Source organism: Triticum aestivum, chromosome 3A, assembly GCF_018294505.1.
Source record: "Triticum aestivum cultivar Chinese Spring chromosome 3A, IWGSC CS RefSeq v2.1, whole genome shotgun sequence".
Taxonomy (NCBI): Eukaryota; Viridiplantae; Streptophyta; class Magnoliopsida; order Poales; family Poaceae; genus Triticum; species Triticum aestivum.
The window spans coordinates 4412261-4425730 of record NC_057800.1 but is presented as its reverse complement, the minus strand read 5'-3'; positions in this window follow the sequence as shown (position 1 = coordinate 4425730).

Below are 13470 nucleotides of genomic sequence, written 5' to 3'. Positions count from 1 at the left end.
TAATCGTTTATTATCCATGCTAGAATCGTATTGATAGGAAACTCAGATACATGTGTGGATACATAGACAACACCATGTCCCTAGTAAGCCTCTAGTTGACTAGCTCGTTGATCAATAGATGGTTACGGTTTCCTGACCATGGACATTGGATGTCGTTGATAACGGGATCACATCATTAGGAGAATGATGTGATGGACAAGACCCAATCCTAAGCCTAGCACAAGATCATGTAGTTCCTATGCTAAAGCTTTTCTAATGTCAAGTATCATTTCCTTAGACCATGAGATTGTGCAACTCCCGGATACCGTAGGAATGCTTTGGGTGTACCAAACGTCACAACGTAACTGGGTGACTATAAAGGTACACTACAGGTATCTCCGAAAGTGTCTGTTGGGTTGGCACGAATCGAGATTGGGATTTGTCACTCCGTGTAAACGGAGAGGTATCTCTGGGCCCACTCGGTAGGGCATCATCATAATGTGCACAATGTGATCAAGGAGTTGATCACGGGATGATGTGTTACGGAACGAGTAAAGAGACTTGCCGGTAACGAGATTGAACAAGGTATCGGGATATCGACGATCGAATCTCGGGCAAATATCGTACCGCTAGACAAAGGGAATTGAATACGGGATTGATTAAGTCCTTGACATCGTGGTTCATCCGATGAGATCATTGTGGAACATGTGGGAGCCAACATGGGTATCCAGATCCCGCTGTTGATTATTGACCGGAGAACGTCTCGGTCATGTCTGCATGCTTCCCGAACCCGTAGGGTCTACACACTTAAGGTTCGGTGACGCTAGGGTTATAGAGATATTAGTATGCGGTAACCCAAAAGTTGTTCGGAGTCCCAGATGAGATCCTGGACGTCACGAGGAGTTCCGGAATGGTCCGGAGGTAAAGAATTATATATAGGAAGTGCTATTTCGGCCATCGGGACAAGTTTCGGGGTCACCGGTATTGTACCGGGACCACCGGAAGGGTCCCGGGGGTCCACCGGGTGGGGCCACCTGCCCCGGGGGGGCACATGGGCTGTAGGGGGTGTGCGTTGGCCTATATGGGCCAAGGGCACCAGCCCCAAGAGGCCCATGCGCCAAGAGAGAGAAAAAAGGGGAGAGTCCTAAAGGCGGAAGGCACCTCCGAGGTGCCTTGGGGAGGATGGACTCCTCCCCCCCTTGGCCGCACCCTTCCTTGGAGGAAGGGGCAAGGGCTGCGCCTCCCCCCTCTCCCTTGGCCCTATATATAGTGGGGAAAAGGAGGAGCAACGATACCTAAGGCCTTGCGCCTCCCTCTCCCTCCCGTGACACATCTTCCTCCTCCCGCAGCGCTTAGCGAAGCCCTGTTGGAATCCCGCTACTTCCACCACGCCGTCGTGCTGCTGGATCTCCATCAACCTCTCTCTCCTCCTTGCTGGATCAAGGCAAGGGAGACGTCTCCGTTCCGTACGTGTGTTGAACGCGGAGGTGTCTTCCGTTCGGCGCTAGGATCATCGGTGATCTGAATCACGACGAGTACAACTCCATCAACCCCGTTCACTTGAACGCTTCCGCTTAGCGATCTACAAGGGTATGTAGATGCACTCTCCTTCCCCTCGTTGCTAGTCTCTCCATAGATTGATCTTGGTGATGCGTAGAAAATTTTGAATTTCTGCTACGTTCCCCAACAGTGGCATCATGAGCTAGGTCTATGCGTAGTTTCTATGCACGAGTAGAACACAAAGTAGTTGTGGGCATTGATTTTGTCAATTTACTTGCCGTTACTAGTCTTATCTTGATTCGGCGGCATCGTGGGATGAAGCGGCCCGGACCGACCTTACACGTACTCTTACGTGAGACTGGTTCCACTGACTGACATGCACTAGTTGCATAAGGTGGCTAGCGGGTGCCGGTCTCTCCCACTTTAGTCGGATCGGATTCGATGAACAGGGTCCTTATGAAGGGTAAATAGAAATTTGCATATCACGTTGTGGTCTTTTCGTAGGTAAGAAACGTTCTTGCTAGAAACCCATAGCAGCCACGTAAAACATGCAAACAACAATTAGAGGACGCCTAACTTGTTTTTGAAGGGTATGCTATGTGATGTGATATGGCCCAAAGGATGTGATGAAGGATATATGTGATGTATGAGATTGATCATGTTCTCGTAATAGGAATCACGACTTGCATGTCGATGAGTATGACAACCGGCAGGAGCCATAGGAGTTGTCTTTATTTATTTATGACCTGCGTGTCAGCTTAAACGTCATGTAATTACTTTACTTTTATTGCTAACCGTTAGCTGTAGTAGTAGAAGTAATAGATGACGTGACAACTTCATGAAGACACGATGATGGAGATCATGATGATGGAGATCATGGTGTCATGCCGGTGACAAGATGATCATGGAGCCCCAAGATGGAGATCAAAGGAGCTATATGATATTGGCCATATCATGTCACTATTATTTGATTGCATGTGATGTTTATCATGCTTATACATCTTATTTTCTTAGAACGACGGTAGTAAATAAGATGATCCCTTACAACAATTTCAAGTAGTGTTCTCCCCTAACTGTGCACCGTTGCGACAGTTCATGTTTCGAAGCACCACGTGATGATCGGGTGTTAGATTCTAACGTTCACATACAACGGGTGTAAGACAGATTTACACACGCGAAACACTTAGGGTTAACTTGACGAGCCTAGCATGTACAGACATGGCCTCGGAACACAGAAGACCGAAAGGTCGAGCATGAGTCATATAGAAGATACGATCAACATGAAGATGTTCACCGATGTTGACTAATCTGTCTCACGTGATGATCGGACACGGCCTAGTTATCTCGAATCATGTAATCACTTAGATGACTAGAGGGATGTCTATCTGAGTGGGAGTTCATAAGATGAACTTAATTATCCTGAACATAGTCAAAAAGATCTTTGCAAATTATGTGGGCTCGCGCCTCAGTTCTACTGTTTAGATATGTTCCTAGAGAAAAATTAGTTGAAAGTTGATAGTAGCAATTATGCGGACTAGGTCCGTAAACTGAGGATTGTCCTCATTGCTTCATAGAAGGCTTATGTCCTTAATGCACCGCTCAGTGTGCTGAACCTGAACGTTGTCTTTGGATGTTGTGAACATCTGACATACACTTTTTGATAACTACGTGATAGTTCAGTTAAACGGTTTAGAATTGAGGCACCGAAGACGTTTTGTAACGTCACGGAACATATGAGATGTTTCGAGGGCTGAAATTGGGATTTCAGGCTCGTGCCCACGTCAAGAGGTATAAGACCTCCGACGATTTTCTTAGCCTGCAAACTAAGGGAGAAAAACTCAATTGTTGAGCTTGTGCTCAGATTGTCTGAGTACAACAATCATTTGAATCAAGTGGGAGTTGATCTTCCAGATGAGACAGTGATGGTTCTCCGAAGTCATTATCACCAAGCTGCTAGAGCTTCGTGATGAACTATAATATATCAGGGACATATATGATGATCCTTGAGATATTCGCGATGTTTGACACCACGAAAGTAGAAATCAAGAAAGAGCATCAATTGTTGATGGTTAGTGAAACCACTAGTTTCAAGAAGGGCAAGGGCAAGAAGGGATACTTCATGAAACGGCAATTCAGCTGCTGCTCTGGTGAAGAAACCCAAGGTTGAACCCAAACCCGAGACTAAGTGCTTCTGTTATAAGAGAAACAACCACTGGAGCAGAATTACCCTAGATACTTGGTAGATTAGAAGGCTGGCAAGGTCGATAGAAATATATTGGATATACATTGTGTTGATGTGTACTTTACTAGTACTCCTAGTAGCACCAGGGTATTAGATACCGGTTTGGTTGCTAAGTGTTAGTAACTCGAAATAAAAGCTACCGATTAAACGGAGACTAGCTAAAGGTGAGCTGACGATATGTGTTGGAAGTGTTTCCAATGTTGATATGATCAAATATCGTACGCTCCCTCTACCATCGAGATTGGTGTTTGCGTTGAGCATAGACATGATTGAATTAGGTCTATCGCAATACGGTTATTCATTTAAGGAGAATAATGGTTACTCTGTTTATTTGAATAATACCTTCAATGGTCTTACACCTAAAATGAATTGTTTGTTGAATCTCGATCGTAGTGATACACATGTTCATGCCAAAAGATATAAGATAGTAATGATAGTACCACCTACTTGTGGCACTGCCACTTAAGTCATATCGGTATAAAACGCATGAAGAAGCTCCATGTTGATGGATCTTTGGGCTCACTCGTTTTTGAAAAGTTTGAGACATGCAAACCATGTCTATTGGTGTATATGCATGAAGAAACTCCATGCAAGTGGACCGTTTGGACTCACTTGATTTTGAATCACTTGAGACATGCAAATCATACAACATGGGCAAGATGACTGAAAGCCTCGTTTCAGTAAAATGGAACTAGAAAGCAAATTATTGGAAGTAATACATTTTGATGTGTGCAGTCCAATGAGTGCTGAGGCATGTAGTGGATATCGTTATGTTCTTACTTCACAGATGATTTGAGTATATTTACTTGATAAATCACGAGTCTGAATTATTGAAAGGTTCAAGTAATTTGAGGGTGAAGTTGAAAGATCGTCGTGACAAGAGGATAAAAGATCTATGATATGATCATAGAGATGAATATCTGAATTACGAGTTTGGCACAGAATTAAGACATTGTGGAAATTATTTCACAACTGATACAGCCTGGAACACCATAGTGTGATGGTGTGTCCGAACATCATAACTGCACCCTATTGGATATGATGCACACCATGATGTCTCTTATCAAATTACCACAATAGTTTATGGGTTAGGCATTAGAGACAACCACATTCACTTTAAATAGGGCACCACGTAATGACACCGTATGAACTATGGTTTAGAGAAACCTAAGCTGTCATTTCTTAAAAGTTTGGGGCTGCGACGCTTATGTAAAAAAGTTTCAGGCTGATAAGCTCGAACCCAAAGCGGATAAATGCATCTTCATAGGACACCCAAAATAGTTGGGTATACCTCCTGTCTCAGATCCGAAAGCAATAAGGGATTGTTTCTAGAATCGGGTCCTTTCACGCGGAAAAGTTTCTCTTGAAAGAATTGAGTGGGAGGATGGTGGAGACTTGATGAGGTTATTGAACCGTCTCTTCAACTAGTGTGTGACAGGGCACAGGGAGTTGTTCCTGTGGCACCTACACCAATTGAAGTGGAAGCTTATGATAGTGATCATGAAACTTCAGATCAAGTCACTACCAAACCTCGTGGGAGGACAAGGATGCATACTACTTCAAAGTGGTACGTAACCCTGTCTAGGAAGTCATGTTGCTAGACAACAATGAACCTACGAGCTATGGAGAAGCGATGGTGGGCCCGGATTCTGATAAATGGCTCGAGGCCATATAATCCGAGAGAGGATCCATATATGAAAACAAAGTGTAGACTTTGGAAGAACTACTTGATGGTCGTAAGGCTGTTGAGTACAGATGGATTTTAAAAGGAAGACAGACAATGATGGTAAGTGTCACCATTGAGAAAGCTCGACTTGTCGTTAAGGTGTTTCCCGACAAGTTCAAGGAGTTGACTACGATGAGACTTTCTCACTCGTAGCGATGCTAAGAGTCAGTTGGAATTATACTAGCGATTACTGCATTATTTATGAAATCTTGCAGATAGGATGTCAAAACATTGTTTCCTCGACGATTTTCTTGAGGAAAGGTTGTATGTGATACAACCGGAAGGTTTTGTCAATCCTGAAAGATGCTAATAAGTATGCAAAGCTCCAGCAATCCTTCTAAGGACTGGAGTAAGCATCTCGGAGTTGGAATGTATGCTTTGATGATGATCAAAGATTTTGGGTGTATACAAAGTTTATGAGAAACTTGTACTTCCAAAGAAGTGAGTGGGAGCACTATAGAATTTCTGATGAGTATATGTTGATTAGAAATGACGTAGAATTTCTGGAAAGCATATAGGGTTATTTGGAAAGTGTTTTTCAATGGAAAGCCTGGATTAAGCTACTTGAACATTGAGCATCAAGATCTATGAGGATGGATCAAAACGCTTAATGGTACTTTCAAATGAGCACATACCTTGACATGATCTTGAAGGTGTTCAAGATGGATCAGTCAAAGAAGGAGTTCTTGCCTGAGTTGTAAGGTATGGAGTTAAGACTTAAAGCTCGACCACGGCAGAATAGAGAGAAAGGACGAAGGTTGTCCCCTATGCTTAAGACATAGGCTCTATAGTACGCTATGCTGTGTACCGCACCTGAAGTGTGCCTTGCCATGAGTCATCAAGGGGTACAAGAGTGATCCAAGAATGGATCACAAGACAGCGGTCAAAGTTATCCTTAGTAACTAGTGGACTAAGGAATTTTCTCGATTATGGAGGTGGTAAAAGAGTTCGTCGTAAAGGGTTACGCCGATGCAAACTTTGACACTAATCCAGATTATTCTGAGTAGTAAACTGGATTCGTATAGTAGAACAGTTATTTGGAATAGCTCCAAATAGAACGTGGTAGCTGCATCTAGGAGATGACATAGAGATTTGTGAAGCACACACGGATCTGAAAGGTTCAGACCCATTGACTAAAACCTCTCTCACAAGTAACATGATCAAACCCAGAACTCATCGAGTGTTAATCACATGGTAAATGTGAACTAGATTATTGACTCTAGTAAACTCTTTGGGTGTTAGTCACATGGGGATGTGACCTTGAGTGTTAATCACATATCGATGTGAACTAGATTATTGACTCTAGTGCAAGTGGGAGACTGTTGGAAATATGCCCTAGAGGCAATAATAAATTAGTTATTATTATATTTCCTTGTTCATGATAATCGTTTATTATCGATGCTAGAATTGTATTGATAGGAAACTCAGATACATGTGTGGATACATAGACAACACCATGTCCCTAGTAAGCCTCTAGTTGACTAGCTCGTTGATCAATAGATGGTTACGGTTTCCTGACCATGGACATTGGATGTCGTTGATAACGGGATCACATCATTAGGAGAATGATGTGATGGACAAGACCCAATCCTAAGCCTAGCACAAGATCATGTAGTTCGTATGCTAAAGCTTTTCTAATGTCAAGTATCATTTCCTTAGACCATGAGATTGTGCAACTCCCGGATACCGTAGGAATGCTTTGGGTGTACCAAACGTCACAACGTAACTGGGTGACTATAAAGTTACACTACAGGTATCTCCGAAAGTGTCTGTTGGGTTGTCACGAATCGAGATTGGGATTTGTCACTCCGTGTAAACGGAGAGGTATCTCTGGGCCCACTCGGTAGGACATCATCATAATGTGCACAATGTGATCAAGGAGTTGATCACGGGATGATGTGTTACGGAACGAGTAAAGAGACTTGCCGGTAACGAGATTGAGCAAGGTATCGGGATACCTACGATCGAATCTCGGGCAAGTATCGTACCGCTAGACAAAGGGAATTGAATACGGGATTGATTAAGTCCTTGACATCGTGGTTCATTCGATGAGATCATCGTGGAACATGTGGGAGCCAACATGGGTATCCAGATCCCGCTGTTGGTTATTGACCGGAGAACGTCTCGGTCATGTCTGCATGCTTCCCGAACCCGTAGGGTCTACACACTTAAGGTTCGCTGACGGTAGGGTTATAGAGATATTAGTATGCGGTAACCCGAAAGTTGTTCGGAGTCCCGGATGAGATCCCGGACGTCAGGAGGAGTTCCGGAATGGTCCAGAGGTAAAGAATTATATATAGGAAGTGCTATTTCGGCCATCGGGACAAGTTTCGGGGTCACCGGTATTGTACCGGGACCACCGGAAGGGTCCCGGGGGTCCACCGGGTGGGGCCACCTTCCCCGGGGGTCCACATGGGATGTAGGGGGTGTGCCTTGGCCTATATGGGCCAAGGGCACCAGCCCCAAGCGGCCCATGCGCCAAGAGAGAGAAAAAAGGGGAGAGTCCTAAAGGGAGAAGGCACCTCCGAGGTGCCTTGGGGAGGATGGACTCATCCCCCCCTTGGCCGCACCCTTCCTTGGAGGAAGGGGCAAGGGCTGCGCCTCCCCCCTCTCCCTTGGCCCTATATATAGTGGGGAAAAGGAGGAGCAACGATACCTAAGCCTGGCGCCTCCCTCTCCCTCCCGTGACACATCTTCCTCCTCCCGCAGCACTTAGCGAAGCCCTGTTGGAATCCCGCTACTTCCACCACACCGTTGTGCTGCTAGATCTCCATCAACCTCTCTCTCCTCCTTGCTGGATCAAGGCATGGGAGACGTCTCCGTTCCGTATGTGTGTTGAACGCGGAGGTGCCGTCCGTTCGGCGCTAGGATCATCGGTGATTTGAATCACGACGAGTACGACTCCATCAACCCCGTTCACTTGAACGCTTCCGCTTAGCGATCTACAAGGGTATGTAGATGCACTCTCCTTCCCCTCGTTGCTAGTCTCTCCATAGATTGCTCTTGGTGATGCGTAGAAAATTTTGAATTTCTGCTACGTTCCCCAACACAAAGATGGTTATGTTTGCTAACCATGAACAAGGTGTTGTTATTTGATTAACGAGGTCACATCATTAGTTGAATGATCTGATTGACATGACCCATTCCATTAGCTTAGCACCCGATCGTTTAGTATGTTGCTATTGCTTTCTTCATGACTTATACATGTTCCTATAACTATGAGATTATGCAACTCCCGTTTACCGGAGGAACACTTTGGGTACTACCAAACGTCACAACGTAACTGGCTGATTATAAAGGAGTACTACAATTGTCTCCAAAGGTACATGTTGGGTTGGCGTATTTCGAGATTTGTCACTCCGATGGTCAGAGAGGTATCTCTGGGCCCTCTCGGTAATGCACATCACATAAGCCTTGCAAGCATTGCAACTAATGAGTTAGTTGCGGGATGATGTATTACGAAACGAGTAAAGAGACTTGTCGGTAACGAGATTGAACTAGGTATGGGATACCGACAATCGAATCTCGGGCAAGTAACATACCGATGACAAAGGGAACAACGTATGTTGTTATGCGGTCTGACCGATAAAGATCTTCGTAGAATATGTAGGAGCCAATATGGGCATCCAGGTCCCGCTATTGGTTATTGACCCGAGACGTGTCTCGGTCATGTCTACATTGTTCTCGAACCCGTAGGGTCCGCACGCTTAAGGTTACGATGACAGTTATATTATGAGTTTATGCATTTTGATGTACCGAAGGTTGTTCGGAGTCCCGGATGTGATCACGGACATGACGAGGAGTCTCGAAATGGTCGAGACGTAAAGATTGATATATTGGAAGCCTATGTTTGGATATCAGAAGTGTTCCGGGTGAAATCGGGATTTTACCGGAGTACCGGGAGGTTACCGGAACCCCCCGGGAGCTAGATGGGCCTTAGTGGGCTTTAGTGGAAAGGAGAAAGGGGCAGCCCAAGGTGGCTGTGCGCCTCCCCCCTTCCCCTAGTCCTATTAGAACTAGGAGAGGTGGCCGGCCCCCTCTCTCTCTTTCCCCCCTCAAGGAATCCTATTCCAACTAGGATTGGGGGGGAATCCTACTCCCGTAGGGAGTAGGACTCTCCTGGCGCGCCCCTTGTGGCCGGCCAGCCTCCCCCTTTGGTCCTTTATATACTGAGGTAGAGGCACCCTAGAACACACAAGTAGATCCACATGATCTATTCCTTAGCCGTGTGCGGTGCCCCCAGCCACCATAGTCCTCGATAATACTGTAGCGGAGTTTAGGCGAAGCCCTGCTGCTGTAGTACATCAAGATCGTCACCACGCCGTTGTGCTGACGGAACTCTTCCCCGACACTTTGCTGGATCGGAATCCGGGGATCGTCATCGAGCTAAACGTGTGCTCGAACTCGGAGGTGTCGTAGTTTCGGTGCTTGATCGGTTGGATCGTGAAGACGTACGACTACTTCCTCTACGTTGCGTCAACGCTTCCGCAGTCGGTCTGCGTGGGTACGTAGACAACACTCTCCCCTCTCGTTGCTATGCATCACATGATCTTGCGTGTGCGTAGGAAATTGTTTGAAATTACTATGAAACCCAACATTAAGATGGGCATGCCCACTGCCTCCCAAAATTTGGTGACGTTTCGTGCATGCCACCTCGTACCACCAATGCAACCGGCACTGATCGGATATGAATTTTTTATGATTTTTTCTGTGAATTTAATTCTATATTAAATAGTGTTTTTAATATAATTACATAATAAATTATATTTTAAGTATTGTTTTTAACATAACTACTAAATAAATTCTAAATCAAGTACTGTTTTTAAAAAAGGGTATTTTCCAAATTAGTATTACTTCTAAATTATAACAAAAACCTCTTTACTATTATGAAAACTACTTTAGCCATTAATGCAAAACACATAAAAAAATAATGAACATTACATAAATTATTGAACATGTATACAATACGTAGGACTTTTCATTATTATTTATACAATACAACATTTATTTAAAAATTTACTATTATTTTTAAAACAATAAACACATAACAAAAAAAACAATGACACCGCGCGTTGGACGGCCCAGTGACTGTGTGCGACGGCGCGCGTGGGCCGGCCCATTGAGTTTGCGCGCGGTGCGGGGGGAGGGTCGGCGGGGGTGATGACTAAAGTTTAGTCCCACCTCGCCCGCCGAACGACGCCGCGACCGACTTATATACCAACCTCCGACGACGGTTTCGAACTCCTCTCGTTCCCACCCCGTCCGCCACTGCCCCGTTGGCCTGTGCTGTAGGCCGTAGCTGGGCCGAAAGGCCGGCCCTTTCGCCACCCGGCTTGATCGGGCCGGACCAATTAAGCGTAGTTGCGGCATGCAATCACAGGTGGGCTTTTGTTTGCTTCACAATTTTTTTGCCTTCTATGAGCCACGGCGCGGGGGGAGGTGGAAGGGGCGCTTTTTAGTCCCACCTCGCGCGCCGAGGGACGCCACGACCGGCTTATATACCCGCGTTCATGCACATTGCTATATGAGATAGTTAGTAATAATTTGGTTTGACTTTGCACTGCTAGCGGCGGCACTCCCGCACTACCCCGTCAGTGTAAGCTCATTACACTGTCCGGGCAGTGCGGCCGTGTACTGCTAGCAGTTTAAACTCAAATCATATCATTACTATCTGTCTTATTCTTTATTATTTGCCACACTATGCAAATTTCATGAGTGCTATCTACAATATTTTTTTGACATCCTTCAAATGAACCCAAATTACATTACTAATATCTACCATCATATGTATAATATCAATACGAAATAAATTGTGTATTAACTACTGTTTTTTATTAACGATCGTTTCCAAATCCTTGAAATGAACTCAAATTTTTTTATAGTGTTCCTCCATCATCACTAGGATGCATGCCAAGTTTTGTATCTTTTTTATCGCTTTACGAATTTTTTGTAATTTTTTCGGTGAAAACAGCACACAGCACACCCCGGACGTGACACAACATGTTTTTGGTGTTCAAATACGTTCAATTCTTTGATTGAATGTTAGGGTGACCGTACCAACTCACTTGCAAAAGTTGAGGTCATTCCGAATATGTCGAAAAATTGACCTCCTTCTCCGGAGACCGTTCGGGTAGGACTGAAGGACCCGTCCGAAAGAAGTTTTTTTTCCGACATCCATGAAATGAACTATGGTTTTCTTCGGTACCGTATGAATTTCCTATGGTTTTCTTCGTGAAACGCACCGAAAACACTGGCCGGGCGTGACGCAACGTGCGTATGGTGTCGGAATTCGTTCAACTTTTGCGTGGGGCCCTAAGTCGGTCGTGGCGTCCCTCGGCGAGCGAGGTGGGACTAAAAAAGCGCCCCTCCCACCTCCCCCACGCCGTGACTCATAAAAGAATAAAAAAATAGTGATGCAAAAAAAACAGCCCAATAGTGGTTGCAGGCCGCAACTGCGCGTAATCAGTGACAGTGCGCGACGGCGCGCGTGGGCCGGCCCATTGACTCTGCGTGCGGTGCGGGGGCAGGGTCGGCGGGGGTGAGTACTAAAGTTTAGTCCCACCTCGCCCGCCGAACAACGCCCCGACCCGCCACTGCCCTGATTGACTGTGCTGCAGGCCGTAGCCGCGGCTTGATTGGGCCGGACCGATTACGCGCAGTTGTGGCCTGCAAGCACAGGAGGCAATTTTTTTATCATTTTTTTTTCTTTTTATACAATTTTCTTATAATTTTTTGGAGATAACACCACATACCACACCTATATTTTTGGTGTGCATGCATGATAAGTTCTCCAGAGACCGTTCGAGTATGAGTGAAAGCCTCATGCATGCGTAACCGAGCATTGATTTTCCTCGTAACGTTGAAATGCATGTTTCCGTTTATTTTTTGAAGTTGCATGACTAACATCAAATTAAACATACGGTTTTTTTCAGATAAGCCATTTCGAGTTCATTCATAATTCAAACTACCTTACATAGCACTAAACATAAACGAGCACTGCTCTTACATAACTTAGACCGAAATTTGAATAAAAACCCTAAAAGTAGACTACTCCTCGTCGCTGGCGCTGGTGAGGTCGACGACCGGCGCCATACCGCCGGCCCCTCCTTCGCCGCCGTCGCCACCGTCGTCTCCACCGTCGTCGCTGAAATCCCACCAGTTGTCCTCCCGCGCCTGCTGCTCCTGCACCACTGCTATGGCCGCCAGCTGCTCTCGTTCCTCACGAGTGGCCGCCACCGCCTCCTCTGCCGACTGGGCCAGCACCGCAAGTAGCCCCGGCGTGTCGTCGGGGTCTCCGTCTTGCGCGAGGGCGGCCTGCGCCGGCGGGATCTCGACCAACACCGGGTCAGGGGGCGCCTGCTGTGCCGGGGCAGTGGGGGCGGCTGGAGGTGGGACGTGGCGACGTCGACCACGGCAAGAGCCGGCCTCGCCGGTAATGTCTCCGACGGCGCCGCCGGCCGCCGCGTCCCTGAACGCGCCGAGGACGACGTCGAAGTTCTTCCCCCGCCAGAACCTGCGCCGGGCCCTGCGGTTGTAGCGGCCGCCAGGGAACGCGCGGAGCTGCTGCCTCGTCGGCGGCGGGCCCATGGTGGGGATGCCGTCCACCCCGAAACGCCACGGCCGCGACACTTTGGCTGCCGGCGGCACCATCAGGCCGTACCGGGCCAGATCCTCCATGTCGCCGACGGTGAGGCTCAGCGGCCAAACGCCGGTCGGCCACGCGCCCTCGTCGGAGTCACTAGAAGACATCGCCGGCGAGGAGAGGGAGATGGGCGGGCGAGGAGAGGAAGAGAGATGGGCGGGGCGAGGGAGATGGCACGGCCTGCTCAGGGCTGGCGCTGCCTTTTATAGACGGCGGGGGGAGGGGTGGTGGGCGGCCGAGCCGTCGGTGGCGTGCGCCCCGAGGGAGAGGCGGGCGGTTGGCGGCACGCGCGGCAGCGGTGGCGTGTGAAAGCGAGGCAGCGGCGGCGTGTGAAGGCGCGATGCGCCAGCCGAGGCATCGCTGGCGTGGGAAGGCGGCACG